The sequence below is a fragment of the Neovison vison genome, chromosome X, assembly GCF_020171115.1.
Source record: "Neovison vison isolate M4711 chromosome X, ASM_NN_V1, whole genome shotgun sequence".
In the NCBI taxonomy this organism is placed as follows: Eukaryota; Metazoa; Chordata; class Mammalia; order Carnivora; family Mustelidae; genus Neogale; species Neogale vison.
This window is the reverse complement of record NC_058105.1, coordinates 89,616,411-89,639,418: the sequence shown is the minus strand read 5'-3', so window position 1 is coordinate 89,639,418 and position 23,008 is coordinate 89,616,411.

Sequence of the window (23,008 nt, the reverse complement as noted above, 5' to 3'; positions counted from 1 at the left end):
CACACTGATGGTTGCTAGAAGGCAGGTGGGGGGATGTGTGAAATAGGTGATGGGGATGAAGGCATGCACTTGTGATGAGCCCTGGGTATTGGATGGAAGTGTTGAATCACTGTATTATACACTCAAAACTAATACAACATTGTATGTTAACTAATGGGAATTTAAACGAAAACTTTATTTAAAAGCAGATGTTGGGTAGTGGAAAAGTAAGGCAGTAAGGAAAGTCAAAGATTTAGAGCACATAACAAAGTTGACCTGGCTGTTGTCAGCTTAAGGATGGAGGGGGGCAGGGGAAAAAGAACTGAATTCAGCCAACAAACTGACTTAGAAAGTAGATTCTGTCCCAGGGCCTCCAGAAAGGAACACAGCCTTGACAGTACCATAATTTCAACCTTAAGAGACCCGAAGAAGAGAACCCAACTGAGGTGCATGTTGCTTGGAATTGTGCCCTGTAGAAACTGGGAAGTGATAAATGGGTATTGTTTAAAAAAATGAATAACACAGGTAGATTAAAAAGTTAGGATTGTTGGGGCACCTGGGTGGCTCAGTGGATTAAGCCGCTGCCTTTGGCTCAGGTCATGATCCCAGGGTCCTGGGATCGAGTCCCACATTGGGCTCTCTGCTCTGCGGGGAGCCTGCTTCCCTCTCTCTCTCTCTACCTGCCTCTCTGCCTACTTGTGATCTCTATCTGTCAAATAAATAAATAAAATCTTTAAAAAAAAAGTTAGGATTGTTATATTTTCCCTTGAATTGACCCTTTTATTATTATGAAATTCTTTTCTCTATCTCTACCAATATTTCTTCTTGACAGCCTACTTTGGTATTGGTGCAGCTCCAGCAGCTTTCTATCAGTGTTTTCATGGCATATCTTTGCCCTCCCTTTTATGTTCAAGCTTTCTCCACTTCTTCATTCCTTTCTATAATTCTCGGTTCCATTTGGGATCAGATTTAGTAATTCCCTTTAGTATTTCTAGCAGTACAAGTCTACTGCTAATCAATTATCATAGCTTTGTATGCAGAGGGCTTTATTTCACCTGATATTTTCTGACTACTGGTATAGATTGGGTATAGAATTTTTGGTTGACAGATTTATTTGCTTTCAGCAGGGCAACAAGTGGTCCATATGAAGAGCTAACATTTTTACACCTTCCAATATAAAAATACCTGCCACTCTGGTCTCTGAACACTCTGTTCTTCCCCTTAGGTCCTTTCTAAACAGGAGTAGAAAGTGATACGGTCCCTACTGAGATGTTTGTTTACACTGTGCTATAGAGACTTAATTCATAAGGCCTGGGCTTCCCAAACCTGACACCTTCCAAATGTCTTCAGGATTGGCACTTAAGCAGCTCTATCTTAAGATAACCTCTGAGTCCTTGGAATATCTTGCCTGATAAGAGTGTCTTTGTATGCCTAAGACCTTGAGCCACACCAGTTAGTTTATGCTAACAATCTAATTTATGGAGAATGTACATTTTTTAATGTCCAGGTCTTTGGATCACACTGTATTTGTTTGGTCTCTAGAGGGCTTGGAGACTAAAGAGCTAAAGCACACAGGTGACCCATGCCAGAGACAGGCCCCCAGTAAAAACCCTGGACTCCAGGCTCCAGTGAGCTTCCCTGATTGGCAATACTTTATCTATATTGTCACATATTATTGTTGGGAAAATTAAGTGCTGTCAATGTAACTCCATTGGGAGAAGAAGTTGAAACCTAAGCACCTGGTTTCTCCTGCCCTCTGCCCTAGGCACCTTTTTCATTTGCTGATTTTAATCTGTGTTATTCTGCTGTAATAAATCACAATCATGCATACAATCACTTCTTTGAGTTCTCTGAGTCTTTCCAGTGAGTCATGAAACCTACAAGTGATCCTGGAGACCATACATTTGGCATCAGGAGTGACGTTCACTAGAATGACCCTGGTTCACCAAAACATGGCAAAGGTATTTTTGGAGAAAAGGAAAGATGAGGCAGTGGAAGTTAATGAACCTTTGACACCTGGATAGATACCAAATCACCCATGGTATAAATAGCAGCTACACTGTGATCAGTTACTAGAGGTGAAATTTACCAGTGGAATTCAGAAATGACAGACCTAACTCCTGAGCAATTGGGTCTCTGAATATATTACTCAGGGTCCTCCAGAGAAACAGAACCAATTATATATTTTTAAATTTTTATTTATTACTGGTTCTGTTCTATATTACTTTATATATTTCCAAACAGGAATAGAACTTGTATAAAAAGATACAACCTCCATAATATAATGAGATTTCTTATAGAGAACTGGTTCATGCAATTATGGAGGCTGAGAAGTCCCACAAGATATTGTCTATAAGCTAGAGATCCAGGAAAGGTGGTTGTATAAGTTCCCACCCAAGTCTACGGGCCTGAAAACCAGGAACGTCAATGGTGTAAGTCCCAATCCAAGGCCCGGAGAGAGCCAATGTCTCAGCTCAAAAGGTCAGGCAAAGCCCTTCCTCTGCCTTTTTGTTCCATCTGGGCCCTTGATGGATTGGGTGATGCCCACCCACACTGGGAAGGTCAATCTGCTTTACTCAATCTATTTAAATTCTAATCTTCCTTGGAAACACCCTCACAGATGCAACCAGAAATAATGTTGAGCCAAGTATCTGGGCACCCAGTGCCGACAGAGGCCTTACACTGACACTTGGTCACCTCTTACAAGAGCATGTGGTGTCCACAGCCCAGAGAATCACAAGTAAATGTAATTTCCTGGTATGATTTCCTCAATGGCCTTTGTGATAAACAGGTCTTCCCCCATCCCAGGACCTTCCCCTTGCATACGTACCCCTTGTCTAAGACCCTGTGGAGCTTACCAAAACCTCACTTTTTATGATTTGAATTGACCAATATGGCCTTAGACCAGAAACCCCAAAGCAGTGTACCTACGGACGCTAATAAAGTCTTGTCCCCCAAGCCCTACCTCTCTCTGCCTGCACCATGTCTTGACCTCCCCGTGTGGCCCATCAAGGTGTGTCTCTTCAGGACATAAGAATAATAAGCCTCCCTATTTTCAATTTCTCTGTTGAACCTGGGCTCACCATCTGGCTCCCCAAGGTTCTATTTAACAGATGCTAATTTAACAAAATCAGAACAAGGAATTATCTCATTTTTTGGATCAGTAACGTCAACTTTTTCTGGATCTTACAGATGTTCTACTGACACCAACATTTTTTGAGTTTCCAGACCTAACTCCAAAGTAGGGGAAGGGAGCTTCCCCCTAAACACACACACACTCACACACACTCACACACACACACACACACACACCAAGCAATTCTAGGACACCAGCAGGATGTCTGAGAATTTGACCCAATTCTGAGAATTCGACCTATCTACCCAGAGGTAGAATCAGATTCCACAAGTTAAAGGCTCAGTCTTACAAGACTATCCCTCACCCACCCCTACCCCCAACTTGAGACACCAGTGACAAGCCCCAAGCTGTTACCTATGTTTCTGACTGACCAGCTACAGACTGGAGGTTCCAGCAACCTCCTCCTTGGACTTCAAATGCCAGTCACAATTCCAGATTATTATTTTTACTTCTGACCAATTGGCTAGAAATTAGAAGTTCCCAGAACTTTCTTGTGAACTTCTTTACTAGAGCAGTTCACAGAACTCAGGGAAACACATTTGCCACTTTATTAAAGAATACAAAGCAAGAGCCAGATGAAGAGATACATAGGGTAAGGTATGGGGAAAGAGCACCACAGTCCTCATGTTTTCATGTGTCCACCAACCCAGAATCTCTCCGAATCCAGTCCTTTTGGGTTTCTATGGAGGCTTCATTGTATAGCTATGATTGACTAAGTCATTGGCAATTGGCTGAATCAACCTCCAGTCCCTCTCCTCTCCCCAGACGTCAAGGGGTGGGGGGTGGGGCTGAAAGTTCCAACCTTCTAATCACATGGTTGGTCCTCCTGGCAACAGGCCTCCCCAAGGGTGGGATCCAGAAGTCACCTTCATTAGTAACAACACACCCATGTCACCTTTTCTGAAGCCTTCTTAGGAAATGTGGATGAAATCCAAGTACATCTGAGAAATATATTGTGGTCATCTGAATGACTAAATATATATGTCTTATCAATTATGATATCATAGGTGCTAAGAAAAATTAGAGTGATGCACAAAAGAATGGGAAATACAAAAGGGAGAGTCAAGGGACTTGTCAAAGCAGGGTGAAAATCTTTAAACAGTTATTGAGAGATAGGATTAATAAAGCAGATATTGATAGAGCCAGAACCAAGGCATTCATGCAGCTCTATTGGAGGTTCAGTGGACTGATGGGCCCTCTGCTGATCCACCAACAGTGGCGTGCCCTAAACAAATCCACTCTATTCTCCCTAGTCTGGAGGAATTTTAAAAGCCAGAAGGCAGGATACCTGGGTGGTTCAGTTGGTTAAGCATTTGGCTTCAGCTCAGGTCACGATCCCAGGGTCCTGGAATCGAGTCCTACCCTCTCTGCCTTCGCCCCCAATAAATAAAATCTTGTTTTTTTAAGGGGCCAGAAGGCAAAGATAATGATGATGGGAAAACTGACCTTGAGTTACCAGGGGTCATGGTTTGGCAAATTAATCAGGATAAAGATTGATAAAGGAGCCAGAAATCCCATGGACAGATCCCTGGCTTGAGGATCTAAGGCTATATGAACATGAGTGAGTAAAAAGGTCAGGGTAGGGAAAAACTTTCTGGGACTCCTTGACATGAGATCCCCGAGCAGTTTTCCAAAACCTGTTGGTGAGGTCTTAGCAGAGAATACAGCTAGATTCGGAGAACATTGGGATGTAATAGTTGACGAGATTAAGATGAAAAGTTGGATGAAAATCGAAATGCGTGAATGGACTTTATGTGAAGTGTTTGCATCTCCCTTATCTGAATGTATTATTGGGATAAGTCCGACTACAGATCTCCTCTCCTACCTAGTATTGGAGAACAGAAGGCATGGAAGTTTACCCTTCGGCCAGTATTAATTGAACATGCTAATGGGAACCTAAGAATTGTCAGACCCCACACAGTTTCCTAATTTGAAGCTGTATAGAAGGGATGCCTGGGTGGCTCAGTCACTTAAGCATCTGGCTTTAGCTCAGGTCATGATCCCAAGATCCTGGGATAGAGCCCTGCATCGGGCTCCCTGCTCCCTGGGGAGCCTGCTTCTCTCTCTCCCTCTTGCCCCTGCTTGTGCTCTCTCTCTATCTCATTCTGTCAAATAAATAAATAAAATCTTCAAAAATAAAAAAGAAACAGCATAGAAGACCTGGTGGGCAGTAGACGGGAACCTATGGCAAAAGTCCATGAGCGCCACCCAGTGGCGATCACTAAGAGTCTGGACCAGAAAATTTCCAGATAGCAAATATAATAGACACTGGTTGAGAAACAATTGTTACCTTGCTATTAGGCGGTCCTTGAAACCGTCCCCATGACTGAAGATCATACAATGACCTTGAAATATGAGATACCCTTCATGTCTTGGGTAATGTCAGAGAAACACTCCAAGAAGAAAGGCAATAGCCGGAAGTGTTACATAATTAAATGGAAATGGTTTACATAGGAACATGCTGCCAGAAGAATGCTAGAAATCTTATTCCCAAGTGGGTAGACCCCTTTCCTGAGGGCTGGCTTTGGAATCACCCAAGGAGCTGCCAGATCCTAGTGCTACACGGAGTGGTGTTCTATGAACAGGCATACACGGAACAACAAAAAGCGGCTGAGTCCACAGATGGTAACTCCAACGTGGACAGACGACATCCTGTTTGGAAGGCCACCACACGGCAGCTGACTGCTGTAAAAACTCTAGTTAAAGAAAGTGAGAACAAATCAGCTCGGTGGGCTGAATTGCATGCTGTTTTCCTTGCACTGATGGATAAATAGAGCAAGGATAAGAATCACTATGTTTGAGTTTTCACTGACTAATGGGTAGTAGTCGCTGGGCTGGCCATATGGTCAGGCAGATGGGGAATAGAAAACTGGACTGTTAAAGGGGTCCCCATGGGGGTCACCTGTCCTGTGAAAATCACTGGGGAGTTTAAATGGCACAATAAGTATAGCATGTCAATGCCCATCAGAAGAGCCCGTTTCCAGGATGCAAAGGAACTGGCAAGTGGATATCCTGGTGTGCTGGCTTGAGGCAGCCCTGCCGGTCTGTGAAATGAGTGGACATGGGAGAGATGCAGCAGTATAGACATTTTCCTCCAGCACCCACTGAGACACAAAATGTCAACAAGAGCTGTCCTGTCAAGGGACGCCTGAGTGACTCAGTCGATCAGCTGTCTGCCTTTGGCTCCAGTCATGATCCCAGGCACCCTGCAATCAAGCCCCGCATCAGGCTCCTTGCTCAGTGGGGAGTCTGCTTCTCCCTGTGCCTGCTGCTCCCCAAGCTTGCGCGCTCTCTCGCTCTCTCTCTCTCTCTCTCTCTGACAAATAAATAAATAAAATATTTAAAAAGAAAAAAAAAAGAACTGTCCTGTTGAGGGACCCCTGGGTGGCTCAGTCAGTTAAGTGTCTGCCTTTGCTCAGGTCATGATCACAGGGGTTCTGAGATGGAGCCTGAAATCCGGCTCCTTGCTCAGCAGGGAGCCTGCTTCCCCTGCTTGTGATCTCTCTCTAACAAATAAATAAATAAAATCTTGATCTCTGTCCTGTCGAATGACAAGAAAGAGACCTCTGGATGACTATGGGCAGACTCCTTTAGAGAAGGCCCCACACATAAACTGGCAAGTCAGTTATGTCAGACCACTGCTGGTAATTTTGGGAAGCTTTAAACGAGTCTTTGGGTTTGGGGGGTGTTTTTTTAAAAATATTTTATTTATTTATTTGAGAGAGAGAGCATGAGCTGGGTGAGGGGTAGAGGGAGGAGTGGACTCTCTACTCAGCAAGGAGCCCCCTGCCCCATGTGGGGCTCGATCCCAGGACTCTGAGATCATGACCTGAGCTGAAGGCAGATGCTTAACCGGCTGAGCCACCCACATGCCCCCTTTGTTTTTTCATTGAGCTATAACTGACATGTAACATTACTTAAGTTTCAAGTGTGCAGTGGTGTTGATTTGGTACATTTCCATTTTCCAATATGGTTACTACCATAGCATTCATTAGCTAACACCTCTATCATACCACATAATTATTATTTCTTTTCTTTTTCTTTTTTTTTTAAAGATTTTATTTATTTATTTGACAGAGAGAGATCACAAGTAGGCAGAGAGGCAAGCAGAGAGAGAGAGGGGGAAGCAGGCTCCCTGCTGAGCAGAGAGCCCGATGCGGGACTCGATCCCAGGACCCTGAGATCATGACCTGAGCCGAAGGCAGCGGCTCAACCCACTGAGCCACCCAGGCGCCCTTTCTAAATGGGTCTTGACCGGAATAGATACTCTACTGAGCTTTGCATACTTGGTGGTAGCTGCAAATATTCAGAATGCTAGATTTTTTTGAAAGGTCTTATTTATTCATTTGAGACAGAGAGATACAGAGAAAGAGCCAGGGCAGGGGGCGGGGCAGAGGGAGAGGAAGAAGCGGACACCCCGCTGGGCCTGGAGCCCGAGGTGGGGCTAGATCCCAGGACCCCAGAAGGCAGGTGCTTAACGGTCTGAGCCGCCCAGACGCCCCCGTATAGACTCTCCTCGCCAAGCACTCACCCTGCGGGCGAACCCTAATGTCGCCCGATAAAGCTTGTGTGTGCTACTGCCGCCTTGTGGTCATATATTTTTCCATGCTCAGTAACCCCCATACCTCCAACTCCGGCACACAGCGGCAACCAGCAAGAGCGGATTTCTGGAGATAATTAGGAAATGGACGGGCGGGGGGGACCCAGTCGGGGGGACGACCAATTGACAAAAATCCGAGACAGCCTCAAATGGCTGGGATTCAGAATCTGGAATGCCACTGCCTCATTTGGGTATGGCATTGCTCTGGGCTATATTTCGCATTTATCATGGTCTCCCTGTGCCTCGTGACCTCAGCAGGGCAGTTACACCAGTCTTTGAATGAATCCAAGCCACTGAAACTGACTCTTGAGGTCAGAGGCACTGAGCTCGCCTTCCTAGGCTCACCACTAAATGGCGATGAACAGAGAAGGGGCAGGACAACGTGCCTCCCCGCCCCCTGCCAGCCCCTGCACTGAGGGTGAGCTACCCTTACCCCATCCTAGCTATGGTGGGAGGAACTCCCTGTCATGGGCCGTCCCTCAGCCGTCCTCTTAGAGGAGAGGCCATCTTCATCTCGGGACCACTAAGGCAGCTGAACAAGCTTATGTGGCAGAGACATCAGGCCAATGTTGGTCTCCTGAGTGCGCCTGGGGGAGGCACCTTTGCACACAGCTGACCTAACTCTGAAACTGTGGCCCCCAGATCGGCTGTTGCAGATGCCATTCTAGTCCCAACCCCGGAGGGGGCTGAACAGAGGCTCCACACCAGGAGAGACACACTAGGCCTTCCCCTTGACGGGTCCTCACCAGGACCAGGAGACAAGATGGAGAGGAGGCTGGGGGGTGGCGTGGGGAAGAGAACTGGTGCCTTTTAGAGGAACAAGCAGCACGATACCACCATGGTTGTGGAAAAGGGAACCTACCCTTTCCCCAAGACCACCCACAAGGTAATATAGACCCAAAAGACAAGAGGGGAGGGCCAAGAAGGAGGGGCTGGTTTTCATTTGAAGGTGGGGACTCCCCTTCCTCCTCCTTCTCTTCCTCCTCCTCCTCCTCCTCCCCCCCTCCTCCTTCTCTCTCTCTCTCTCCCTACCCACACCCCAACCCCTACCCCCAACCCAACGTGCTCATTCAGAGTTCCACCTAATAGGGGCTAAAACACAACCAGTTGGCCGCCATAGTACAGGATGGGAGGAGGAGGGCCTACTTCAGGACCCTGAGCAATTGGTCAGGAAGGTGGGAATGACCCCCAGAGGATGCTGCAGACCCCATTCCACACATACCTTGTTGATGTGGATTTTTATGGCTTCAAGGACCACCCACCCTACATTAGGCTTTCTATCCACCTGAGCAGACTGTCAACAGAAAATGCTAGCTGAGCCCAAAGATCTCCTCCATCAGCTGGGAGTGCTGGAGTGGGCTTATCAGGTAACAGATGGTGTGCCTCATGACTTGGCAAGTTAGAGGAGGCGGAATTGAATCCTGAGTCCACACAGTTGTTTCTCTGGGGGGGCGGGGAGGCTCCTGACAAATATAAGTCATCTTTCCTGACAATGATGGCTAATGTTAAAACAATACAAGAAACCATAGCTGCCCTGAATTAAATAGAGATTCATGAAAAACAAACTCAGGGCCAAGTGTTTGGACCATCTGACCCAAATCAAAATCAGGATCAAGAGGGAAGCTGTCCCCCTCCCCCTTCCCTCCCACCCCTGCCCCCACCCCCCAACCAAACAAACCACCTACAGCCAGGCCTCTGCTTAAGCGTGAACCTTAAGAAAACAAGATAGGTTATACATTAGTCAGGTTTCTCCAGAGAAACAGAACTAATAGGATGTACACATATAGAAAGAGGTTTATTAGGAGGACTTGAATTCACGTGGGTAGAGACACTGAGAAGCCTTAAAATCTACAGTCCTCAGGCTGGGGCCCCGGGAGAGCCAACGGCATGGTTCCAGTCCAAACACTTGCTGGCTCAAGGCCTAGGAAAACCAGTGGTTCAGTTTGAGTCCAAAAGCAGAAAATAAAACAAAACAAACAAATAAACAAAAAACCCAAAGTCCCTGCTCAAGGCAGTTGGACAGGAAGTCACGCCCTCCTACTCACGGGAGGGTCAGCATTTTTATTCTATTCAAGCGTTTAACTGATGGCTTGCTGGTCGCCCACGCTGCAGCCGGCGATCTGCTTTCCTTAGTCCACTGACTGAAATGGAATCTCCTCCAGAAACAGCCTCACAGACAACACCCAGAATAACGACTGACCAAATACCATTAGCACAACATGGCCCAGTCAAGGTCACACATGAACTTAACCATCAGAAATTATATTGAACCCTGAGAGACAAGAGGGTCCCAGATGGGATGTTCTCTAATAAATAAGGGGAGGAATTACAATGCTAGGGTTAGATTACAAACTACAGCAGGCTTCCCCTTCAGAGGCAGCCACACTTTCAATCCCTACCTGCGATCTCCATCAGCACCCAGGACAGCCCCCACGTAGGGATTCAGCAGCCACAGAAGTGAGGACCCTTCTAGAAGAAAATCACCCTTGTAACATATGATTTGGGGCACCAAAGAGTAAATACACTGGCTGGCTCTGTTGGAGATGGGTGTTCAAACCTTCCTAATGCCAGGGAGCACCCATGCTTCAAATGGATCCTCACAGGAGAGAACTAGATTGGGAGGAGAATTAATTAAAGGCAAAATTACCAACTTAACTATTAAGATTGCCCCCTCCCAGGGAGGGTGAAAGAGATAAAAAAAATAAAGTCGGCCCAGATTTGCTAAAAGATGTTTCTTTCCTGGTTGGTCCCTTGGAGACTCTCCCAGTTCCCATTATTGGAATGGACCATCTTGGTCCTCGGTTAAACTCATGGAACCAATCTAACCTCAAACTATATGTGAAATGTTTAAAAACCCAGAGCCCTAAAACACTAAAACTGTCTTAAGAATGGACGTATAGACGTAGGGGGATAAAATGAATTCCTTTTGATTTTCTTTCCCACTATCTTTATCTGTAATTCAAATGTGCTAGTATTTGTTAAACGCCAAGAAAACTTTTCACTGGACCTAGCCAAGACTCTGTCTCATGAGCTGTCACAGCCCTGAATGAACACCTCACTGAGCAAAGATGGGCTCCTGCCCTCCCATAAGACACAAGGGTCCTCCTAGTCTATTAAATTCAGAGGTTACATTTGGAACTGAGAAGGGCAACCATTCCCAGGCTGGTAAAAAAAACAAACAAACAAAAAAAAAAACTCTAGTGTTCCTAATGCCCACATCAGAATGGAGGCTCACCATTTGCTAGAAAAATTTGGATTTGAGTTTCAACACATTCTTCACCTTAACTATTTGCTAGGCCCTATCTCCTGGGTAGTAGTCCATAACTCTTGAGTATTCGATGGGGCCCTGAGCAACAACAAGCACTACATAAATTAAAAGGGGGTTTTCACTTCAGTTCTTCCAATAGTGCCCCAAGGACAGGACATACGATTAGAAGTTTCTGCCACTGGGGTGCCTGGGGAGCTCAGCCAACTGGTTGGGCATCCAACCCTTGGTTTCAGCTCAGGTCTTGATCTCAGGGTCATGAGTTCAAGCCCTGTGCTGGGCTCTGCACTGGGCCTGGAGCCTACCTAAAAAAGAAGTTTCTGCCACCACAAAATTTGCTGGGGCCTCTGGGCTAAATGGATAGGCAAACTCCTACTTACAGGCTTTTGCTGTAAGTGGTTCCCATCTCAGTCCAAATGTATTTGCTACTGGAGAGGCAACTCATGGCCACATACAAGGCATTTATGGAAACTGAGGCCCTTTCTGGGGCAAAACTAGTTACCCTCAGACAGAGATTTCTAATATGCACTGCATAAAGGAAAAAGCTCCCTATAAAAATCAGATCAGCAACAGAGGCCTCCTTATTAAAATGGAAATAGTATCTAAGGATAAAGCTAAACCTAGCCCACTGGAATATTAGAAACTCCATGAGGAGATAGCTACATACGTACCCCGCCACTGAGGCTAACTTGCCCAAGGTGTCTGTGCTCAATGGGGACAATAGGGAGGATGGTCGGCACTCTCAAAACAAGAAAAGCAGTGGCTTTCCTTCACCAATGGCATAAAGCATGGGATATGAGGGACCAGCAATAGATAGCTACAGCCTCTCACTCCCATTCAAACGCTCCAAAGTCCACATGGGGGGCATATGATATGCCCAGGAGGCCAAACTGGGTGTAATATCCTAGCAAAAGAGTATGACTTTGACAAACATGCTCCAAAGGTTTACATTTTTACTGACTCCCGGTCAGTGGCTAATGACCTAAATACTCAGTCAGGACTAAAAAAAATACAAGCTGACTCTGCTCAGCAGGGAGCCTGCTTCCCCCCCCCCTCTCTGCTTGCCTCTCTGCCTACTTGTGATCTCTCTCTCTGTGAAATAAATAAATAAAATCTTTTTAAAAAATACAAGCTGAGACATTTGGGATACAGAGATGGGAGGAAATCATCACATTGACTCCCACTAGCCCATCTGGGTACACCATATCTCTGTTCATGCCAAACAAGGGACAGAGGAGGCATGCTACGATGCCGAATCTAAAGAATTGACCAGACCACCAAAGGAGGTAGGGCTCTAGAAAGAGAGGGAGTCTCCAGACATTTGGGAGGAAATACCCTATCCCTTGTGGCCACATGAGAGGTGAGAACATTTGGGCTGCATGTGGTTGTAAAAATGCATGGCTTTTTGTTTTTCAAAATGGATTGTTATTAGAAGAATCTACACAACAGAGAGATTTTAAACAAAACCATTAGGGACTGCACGAGATGCCAGAAATCTAGACACTGGGCCTACTTCATTGGAGAAAGTTTTACGAAGAAAGAGGGCTACCTCTGAAATAGCAAATCTGGGAGACAAACCACAAGAGACTGTGGGCTCCAAGAAACAAACTAAGGGTTTCAGAGGGGAAGGGGAAGGAGGGTTGGGTGAGCTGGGTAACAGGTATTAAGGAGGGCACAGAATTCATGGAGCACTGGCTACTACATGCAAACAATGAATCAGGGAATACGACATCAAAAACTGTAAAAACTGATGGACTGTCTTGTGACTAACATAACACAATAAAAAAAGAAAAGAGAAATGAAATAGCAAATCAATTTCATTAGGCCCCTCCCTGCAGTGACAGGAACTATCATATATGACTGAACAATGGTGGACATTGACATGGGCCTTCTATCCGCTTCCCTACGCAGGGCACCAGCCTGTGCTGATGTATAATTAGATCAAGGCTCCCACTTCACTGCAGAGAAAATGCAGTAACAAGCATTATAAAGTAACATTGCTCGGGGTTTTTTTTACCTACCCTGTGGTCCCACAGCAGCAGGTGTCATAAGAAGACATAATTTTTTGTTGTTTTTTTTACATTTTTATTTATTTATTTGACAGAGAGAGACACAGCGAGAGAGGGAACATAAGCAGGGGGAGTGGGAGAAAGAGAAACAGGTTTCCCGTGGAGCAGGGAGCCCAATGTGGGGCTCGATCCCAGGACCCCAGGATCATGGCGGGCCCGAGGCCAAGGCTGATGCTTAACGACTGAGTCACCCAGGTGTCCAACATAATGCTATTTTAAAACAAAGGCTCCTAAGAGAACGTGGAGGCATGTGGTCCCTCCGGTTCACAAGTACTGCTCACGGTCCTGATGACAGCAAATTTGTGCCCCTGTGACATAACTGCGCCATATTAAAATTCACAACAAATGAAGAAACCATTAATAGAGATGCTATGACCTCTGTTAGCGTACACATCCACACCCAGACACAACTCAATTACCAATTTTTTAAAAGATTCTATTTATGTATTTGAGAGGGAGGGAGTGTGCCCAAGCAGGGGGAGAAAGAAAGGGACAAGCAGACGCTCCACTGAGCATGGAGCCCAGTGTGGGTCTCGAACTCACAGCACTGAGATCAAGACCTGAACCAACATCAAGAATCAGATACCTGGGGTGCTTGGGTGGCTCAATTGGTTAAGTGACCACCTTCAGCTCAGGTCATGATCCTGGAGTCCCAGGATGGAGTCCCACATAAGGCTCCCTGCTTGGCAGGGAGTCTGCTTCTCCTGCTGACTTTTCTCCTCTCTCTCTCTCTCTCTCTCTCTTTCAAATAAATAAATAAAATCTTTTTTTTTAAAAAAAAGAGTCAGACATTTAACCAACGAAGCCATCCAGGTGCCCCTTATTACTAGTTTTCACAGGCACGGGAGCCCTCACATAGCCTCCCACAGCAAAGCTGCTTTCTTTTTTTCCCTTACAGAAAATCCGGCCCCCTTCCCCTCCAGCCTGACAGGCACGAGCCCCAGACCGCTGCTTCTGGGCCCATCCTCTCAGCCTGCCTCTGCTCCTCCATCCAGTGGAAGCTGAGCAAACCTCTCCTGCCGGCTGGAGACAGAGAGAGGCATCCTCATCATCTGCTGCCCACCAGCTCCACTGAAAAGGCCTCAGAACAAACCCAGTAAGACCATTTGACTGATTCGCTTCTCCCCGCGCCGACTGCTGCACACAGATGACCTCTGATTTTCACCTCGACCCTTTGGCTGTGTCCTCTCCTTACGTGAGAACTTCCTTCCTTCCTACCTTACTGCTGACGAAGTCTGTCTGAAAAGAACATACTGCTTGTCGCTCAAAGGTGTCTTCTAATGCTATGCACCAACTTCTAGTTCAAATATGTGCCCAGAGTCTGAGCCCATAACCAATGGATCTGACCCAGGTGCTGAATACGAGGTGACTAACACACAGGTTTATTTTCCTACACTAATGTTATAAGCATCTGTTTACACCACCTGGAATTGCATTAAGCCACACGACTTGCCTCCAAAGGAACATGAAATACAGGCAACCGAAGGAGCCTGGTGGGCCTGCAAGGAATCCCTTGTAAAGGGGCTTCCTCTATTACAGGCTTCCCCTTGTCCAAGCTCAGACACTGGATTTAGTCAAAGTTCCGGTAGAGTTTTCCTCACAGCAACCCCCACCCCCCGCCAATGACTTGTCCTCAGCAACCACACTAGCCACAACTCTCCAACACTATGAACTTTCCAAATATCTCCCAGATAGGGGCACCCAGGTGGCTCAGTCGGTTAAGCAGCCGACTCTTGGTTTCAGCTCAGGTTGTGATCTCAGGGTCCTCAGGTCGAGCCCCATGACGGGCTCTACACTCAGCGTGGCATCTGCTTGAGAGTCTCTCTGCTTCTGCCCCTCCTGCTCATTCTCTCTTTCAAATAAATCTTTTAAAAAATATTTCCCTGATACTAACCACTTGAGGATCACTAACTGGAGTAGGGGAAAGCAATAAAAGCAGCATATGTAAAAGACAACACACAGCAATGAAAAGAAACTCAGACAGCTGTGTCCCAGGAGTTACCCACACAAATTAAATAAATCGTCAAGAACTGAAACTCTTGGCCAATGTCATCATACTTTAGCAAACATGATGTTAGACAACAGCATAGCCCTAGATTACCTATTGGCTGATGAAAGAGAAGTCTGGGGACACCTGGGTGGCTCAGTTGGTCAAGTGTCTGCCTTTGGCTTGGGTCATGATCCCGGGGTTCTGGAATCAAGTCCCACATTGGGCTCCCTGCTCAGCGGAGAGCCTGCTTCTCCCTCTACCTGCTGTTCCCTCTGCTTGTGCTCTTTCTCTCTAACAAATAAATAAATAAAATATTTTTTTAAAAAAGGAAAGAAGTCTGGGCCCTTATTAATACATCTTGCTTCATGTTGGTTGTCAAAAATCAGGACTCTGTAAGAAGAAACTTTTTTTTTTCTCTGAAAGGATTATTGCAAGGGAGGGAAAAGATCATGTCAAGGGTGGAGGGGGGTGGTTGCAATGGGGAGAGTGCTGTGATCATAAGTTTGCAAGGGTCTCAAAATGAAGCAGAAAAAAAGGCTTTTATTTTATAGGATAAGGAGAAAGCAACCAAAGATAAGCTGAATCTTTGGGGGGGAGGGAAGTTGGAGAAGCAAGGGAAAATGACTGGTGGGTTCTGACAGCAAAGTATCTGGCTGTTGTCAGTCGGTTCTCAGGAGAAGCTGAGAAGGGGGGCACATTCCACTCTTTGTGTGTTTGCTTGGAGACAAGCAGAGTTCAGGTACCTGTAGGAAAAGAGAAGCCCGACTAAAGTTAGGTCAAGACAAAGCAGAGGGTAAGCAGTTGGTAATTTTGAAACTTAGTCCCCCCTGTTGTTTAAAACAAAGTCTGTCCTTAAACACTATTAGGGGATGGAATAAGACTCATTGGGAAGTTGAGTTTAGTCCAAATAGTTTCAAGAGGGGTTGATCTTCATGTTCTTGTTGTTCCTTTGGTATCATCTGTTGATTGAGCTGTCGGGCTGCCACCTGTTGGGATGTATTAGAGATTAGGTGTTTAACAAGAAGATATACCCAGGAAGAAAACAAAATCATAGTTATTCATGGCTAAATAAAAGAACAAAAGCAAGAGTTAAGGTTTAGAGAGACCCAGTCAAGAAGATTCCTAGACATTGGGCCTGAAGCATATCCAGACAGTAGAGTGGCAATCTGAAGAATTTCCTGAAATGTTTGAATGTTTTTGGCGATGTCATAAACTTCAGTGAGGTTTTGGGGAGTACATGCACAGTGGTACCTTCTAGCCATTAAACAAGTGCCCCCTTGGGACGCCTGGGTGGCTCAGTCATTTAAGCATCTGCCTTTGGCTCAGGTCATGATCTCAGGGTCCTGGAATCAAGCGCTGCATCCGGCTCCTTGTTCAGCGGGGAGAGCCTGCTTCTCCCTCTGCCTGCTGCTCCCCCTGCTTATGTTCTCTTTCTCTGTCTCTCTGACAAATAAACAAACAAAATCTTAAAAAATTAAAAGGTAAAATAAGCAATTGCCCCCTTGAGAAGCCAGGATCATGGCCAATACTAGATAGTTATGAAGGACCCCTGGCTGGAGTTCCTGGAGTTCTTTGGCAATCATCTTGGTGGTTTTGGTAAAATTGTCCACGATCATAGCTATTTCCGGTAGCAGAGCATGGAAGATGCGGGAGTCCTGGTGAACTCCAGAGTGGCCCACACGGCAACAGCTCTAACCATACCGGTTGCCCATACATGATTTGCTGCAGCAAAATTCTTAGATTTACTCCCGGTCTAGCTTCTCATTCAAAGGTTTCTTGAGAGCATGATGAGAAAAGAAAGTTACTGCCCCCTTCTGGGACTTGAAGAATGCCTAAACTTAGAGATATAACATGCTTTTGTAGACCTTTAGCTCACTGAGAGTCTAGAAAACTTAAATCAGAAGGAACAGAGAACTTAAGATGAAAAAAGAAAGCAGTCTGGCTAAGCATACATTGCCCTTTTTGAAAAGTATTGAGGTTGAAGGAGATTCCTTATATCTAGGGAGAAAAGTCCAGCATAGGGTTCTATCCCCACCAGGGAGTCTATGTCTCTCCTTCCACCTCGTCCTCTGCCCCTCCCCACCACTCACGCTGCTTTCTCCTCAAATAAATAATCTTTTTTTAATAAAATAATTATTTTTAATAAAATAATCTTTTTTTAAAAGTCCCTGATTATAATGGACAAAATACAGAAGCAACATGTCTGATACACCACAGTGTGCTGTGCACGAGTATATATTGTGCTTGTTTTCATGGACAGAGAACTACTAAACAGAATGCCGGGAGGAGTGGGTTTCAGATGGGATACAGCAGTAGGCATCACATGCTTGGTCCAAATTCCCTGCACGACAGCCCCTCTCTGAGATGAAGAAGCCTTTTGGAGGCCTCATTGAAATACTCAGACTAAACTCATCTAGATATGCCTACCACTCAGCTAGCCCTAACGGAGGTCCCGAAATTTTGGAGTACAAAACATGTATCCTAACGACATTCAGGCCATTAGTACCCAGCGGCAACAACATGGTTGGTGGATTAAAACATTAGTAGAGGGGCGTCTGGGTGGCTCAGTCGGTTAAGCCTCTGCCTTTAGCTCAGGTCATGATCCCAGCATCCTGGGATCGAGCCCCACATCAGGCTCCCTATTTCGTGGTAGGCCTGCTTCTCCTTCTCCCTCTGCCACCCGCCCCCTGCTTTTGTTCCCTCTCTCACTGTCTCTCTCTCTCCGTCAAATAAATAAATAAAACCTTAAAAAAAAAGAATGTCTTTGCATACCTGCAATCTTGGGTCATGCCAGTGTATGGTAACAAAGCAACTTACGCAAAAGCCTGGTCTTTGTATGCTTTAGTCTTTGGGCTACCCTGTAGCAGTTTGACTTCTTGGGAGCTGGAGACTGAGTAGCTAAGGTCAGTCACTCCACTCCCACAGGTGGGCACTCCATGCCTACATGACTGACCCCCAATAAAAACCCTGGACAACAAGGCTCAGATGAGCTTCTCTGATTGACTATACTTCCTGTGTATTGTAACACATCATTGCTGGGAGAATAAGGACTCTCTGTGTGACTCTACTTGGGGAGAATAACTGGAATCTTGCTTCTGGTTTTTGCTGGACTCTTAAGTGTGGACCTTTTCCTTTTGCTGGTTTTAATCCGTATCTTGCACTGTAATAAATCATAACCACAAATATAGCAGCTTTTCTGAATTCTGTGAGTTCTTCTAGTAAATCAGCATGACTGAGAGTGGTCTTTGGGACCCTCAACACAGTATTCCTCATTGTTTTTCCATACAACAAAATGGAGAAGGGAAAATAATTGAAAAATAGGGCTAGAGAAATTTAGAATAAAAAGATGAATAGCTCATATTCCCGACTTCTATACAAACTATGCATTTGTCTGTTAGCTTCCTGACAACCACAATTGGAAAAAAAAAAAGGCAAACGTGATCAGCTACATGATTCGCATTCTCCACACAGAGAAAACAAATCAGTTCCTAAGGAAGTAAATAAAGATTGCCAGGCACTGAGGCCTACGAAATTTTATTGTTGGTTCTTTCTAAAGGTCAGTGATTTTCAGCTCAGAATTTTCGCAGTGAGTCCATATTTAGTAAAAAATTCTGAGCAGATGCTTTCAGGGCGGAGGGTAGGCTTTCTTGGTTTTTCTATGGCTTCTTTGCAGTCATCTCTGTGAGTTTTTCCCCCAACTGAAGGCAAGTTCCTTTTCCTATGCTCTTCTACTCGAAAAGCATTATTTTTCTCCACAGACACAACCTGTATATGGAGAAAAAATGTAAGCAATATAGGTAAACATTAGGAAAAGAAAAATCTCGTAAAAGGAAAAGGAAAATCCTCCATAATATATTCCCTAACCTTCGGTCTAACATAACCAGGATTATCTGGTCTGAAGAAATTCCGGCCAGATTTTGTTTAATATACATATAAGCCCATCTATCTGTGTGGAGCTTTGTGTAAAATGAGTGTGTTGTTCATTATATTCTGTATTGCCTTTGACACACAAAAAATCTACTCTATGTTCTATCCTGCTATTTGTTTTGTTTACAGTCGTTTTTTATATAATTTGAAGAAAAACATGTTTATAGAGAAAAACTTACCAATCTTTTATACTGTCTAGGTTTTTTAAAAAACATTTTATTTATTTATTTGACAGAGAGAGACACAGCGAGAGAGGGAACACAAGCAGGGAGAGTGGGAGAGGGAAAACAGGCTTTCTGCAGAGCAGGGAGCCCAACGCAGGGCTTGATCCCAGGACCCTGGGATCGTGACCGGAGCAGAAGGCAGACGCTTAATGACTGAGCCACCCAAGCACCCCACTATCTAGGTTTTATATAATGCTTTATATGGACTCTTCCACTAAGAAGATATAAACAAAAATTCTCTTTATTCTCTTGTATTTCTCTTGTCGTTTCTCTCTATGTTTTATGGTTTCAATATTTTAGGTTTAAATTTTTGTCATATATGTAATTATCTTTTTCTAAGGTGTGAGGTAGGAGTCTGACTAGATTTTTTTTCTCATGACTACTTGGTTTTAAATAATCTATCTTTCCTCCATGGATGTAGGATGCCATTTCTATCATATTATTAAATTCCCATTTGTAGTTGGGTCCCTTTTTGGACTCCATTTTGTTTCAATTACTATTCTGCTGATGGCAGGAATTTACATTATTTCTCTTATAAAATACAAGCAAAATCTAGGTCCACAGTAAGCATTCTACACATTTTAATGTGGTAAAAATGATGAGGATGATCACTTCAAGCTGAACAGGTATGTGCTGAACAGGGATCAGTAGCCTTTAAGGACATGGCTCTGGACTTCTCCCAGGAGGAGTGGTAGAACATGGGCCTGGAGAAAGGGAAACCTTCTTACACTGGTTGCTGGGAATGCAAGCTGGTGCAGCCACTCCGGAAAACAGTACGGAGGTTCCTCAAAAAGTTGAAAAGAGCTATCCTATGACCCAGCAATCACACTACTGGGTATTTACATTAAAGATACAAATGTAGTGATCTAAAGGGGTACATGCACCCCAGTGTTCATAGCAGCATGTCCACAATAGCCAAACTGTGGAAAGAGCCCAGATGTCCATCAACAAATGAATGGATAAAGAAGATGTGGTATATATATACAATGGAATATTATGCAGCCATCAAAAAATGAAATCTTGACATTTGTTACAACATGGATCAAACTAGAGGGTATTAGGCTAAGCAAAATAAGTCAATCAGAGAAAGACAATTATATGGTCTCACTGACATGTGGAATTTAAGAAACAAGACAGAGGATCTTAGGGGAAGAGAGGAAAAAATGAAACAGGAGGAAACCAGAGAGGGAGAAAAACCATAGGAGACTCTTAATCATAGGAAACAAAGGGCTGCTGGAGGGAAGGGAGTGGAGGAAGGGAGTAACTGGGGGATGGACAATGGGCAGGATATGTGTTCTAATGAGCACTGGGTGTTATATGAGACTGATGAATCACAGACCTGTTCCCCTGAAACAAATAATACATTATATGTTAATTGTTGAGTTTAAATTTAAAAAGAAAAAATCTTTAAAAAAGAGCTATCAGGGGCACCTGGGTGGCTCAGTGGGTTAAGCCTCTGCCTTCGGCTCAGGTCATGATCTCAGGGTCCTGGGATCAAGCCCCACATCAGGCTCTCTGCTCAGCGGGGAGCCTGCTTCCACCTTCTCTCTGCCTGCCTCTCTGCCTGCTTGTGATCTCTCTGTCAAATAAACAAAAAATCTTAAAAAAAAAAAGAAGAGTTATCTGGGGCGCCTGGGTGGCTCAGTGGGTTAAGCCGCTGCCTTCGGCTCAGGTCATGATCTCAGGGTCCTGGGATCGAGGCCCGCATCGGGCTCTCTGCTCAGTGGGGAGCCTGCTTCCTCCTTTCTCTCTGCCTGCCTCTCTGCCTGCTTGTGATCTCTCTCTGTCAAATAAATAAAATAAAATCTTTAAAAAAAATTAAAAAAAAAGAAGAGTTATCATTTCTAAAGCACATCAACCTAACAATAATAAAAGAGTAGTGAGAAACACACAAAAACTAAGAAAGACAACTCTCTCATGGAGAAATTATGGATTTTTTTCTTTCTTTTCTTAAATTTGAATTTAATGTTATTAGAAGATTGTTATTTAATAAATAAAAAGCAAAAAAACAAGGTTCTCAGGGTGTGATCTTCTGAATGCCTTATTTCTCTTAGCTCTTCTTTCTTTTCTGACCCTGATTCTCCAGACTTCCATTGATTCTGTGATTCTAGCCACTGCACTGTAAATAAAATGCTTTTCTGCTTTAAAAAAAAAAAAGAATATGGGCCTTGTTCAGAGGACCCTGAATATGAAAGTGAAGCTGCGGACTTAAAACCACCTGATCTCTGTGGGTAAGAATGGCCACCCTCTGTAATGTAATGAACCTAATCCTTTTCTCCGTCCTTCAGAGCTGTCAGTGCCAAGGTCTTTGTTTTTCCTATAACAGAGTGTTTCTTTTTTTATTACGTTTATGGTTTCTGGGAGTTTTTTAGTGTTTACCTTTCTATTACATATGGAATTAATTGTTTTTTTAAAGATTTTATTTATTTATTTGTGTGGGAGAGGGAGAAAGAGCACATGAGCAGGGGGAGGGGTAGAAGGAGAGGGAGAAGCAGACTCCTCACTGACCAAGGAGCCTGACACAGGATTCAATCCCAGGACCCCAGGGATCACGACCCAAGCCAAAGGCAGATGCTTAACCAACTGAACCATCCAGGCACCCTGGAATTTATTTTTGTGTATGGTATGAGTTAGGGATCCAGTTTTAATGGGAGGCTAATGTGCAGCTTCTTTATGATGTCCCTGAAATTGCTTCTTTTCTACGTGAATTTTTGAACTGTCAAGGCAAAGACCTTTATGATTTTCCCTTAACAGCATTTCTTGTTTGTTAATAGAAATATTTTGGGCTAATCATTTTGAGTACTACTTTAACTGTGATCCAATTCAATGGTATTCTGTTTTCTAATAACTAAATTTAGTCCTGTTGTATTTGTAGATCTAACAGATCTATTTAGCCTCCTATTTGTTACAAATATCTTATTATTAGGGCACCTGGGTGGCTCAGTGGGCTAAAGCCTCGGCCTTCAGCTCAGGTCATGATCCCAGGGTCCTGGGATCGAGCCCTGCATCAGGCTCTCTGCTCAGCAAGAAGCCTGCTTCCTCCTCTCTCTCTCTCTCTCTGCCTACTTGTGATCTCTGTCTGTCAAATAAATAAATAAAATCTTTTTTTAAAAAAAAGCACATACACAATGGTGGCACTGCGATTTAAATGATTTCGTTTAAAAAAAAAAGGAATATCTTACTATATTATTTAAATCTTCTCTAATTTTTATTTGTCCAATTGATCTATTATAGATCAATACATAAAATCTCCCATTTTTAAAATTTTTGAATATTACTTTATTTCTTATTTTTGTTGTTGTTGTTTTGGGGGATTTTTTTTTAGAGGAGAGGGACAGAGGGGGAGGGAGAAAGAGAAACTTATGCAGGCTCCAAGTCCAGCACAGAGTCCAACGGGGAACTCGATCTCACAACATGACCTCAGATCATGACCTGAGCTGAAATCAAGAGTTGGACACTTAACCAACTAAGCCACCCAGGTGCCCCGTAGTTTTTGGTTTTTTATAAATATCAAGGGGTGCCTGGAAGGTTCAGTCAGTTAAGCTTCTGCCTTTGGCTCAGGTCATGATCCCAGGGTCCTGGGATCAAGTCCCACATCAGGCTCCTTGCTCAGCACAGAGCCTACTTCTCCCTCTTCCTCTGCCCGCTGCTCCCCCTGCTTGTGCTCTCTCTCTCTCCTCTTTCTGTCAAATAAATAATAAACAGTGAATCTTCGTACACTGAAATATTAAAATAAGTAAGTAAAGAAATAAATAAATAAAATCTTAAAAAAAAACTATTGGGGTGCCTAGCTGGCTAAGTCGGTAGAGATGTGACAC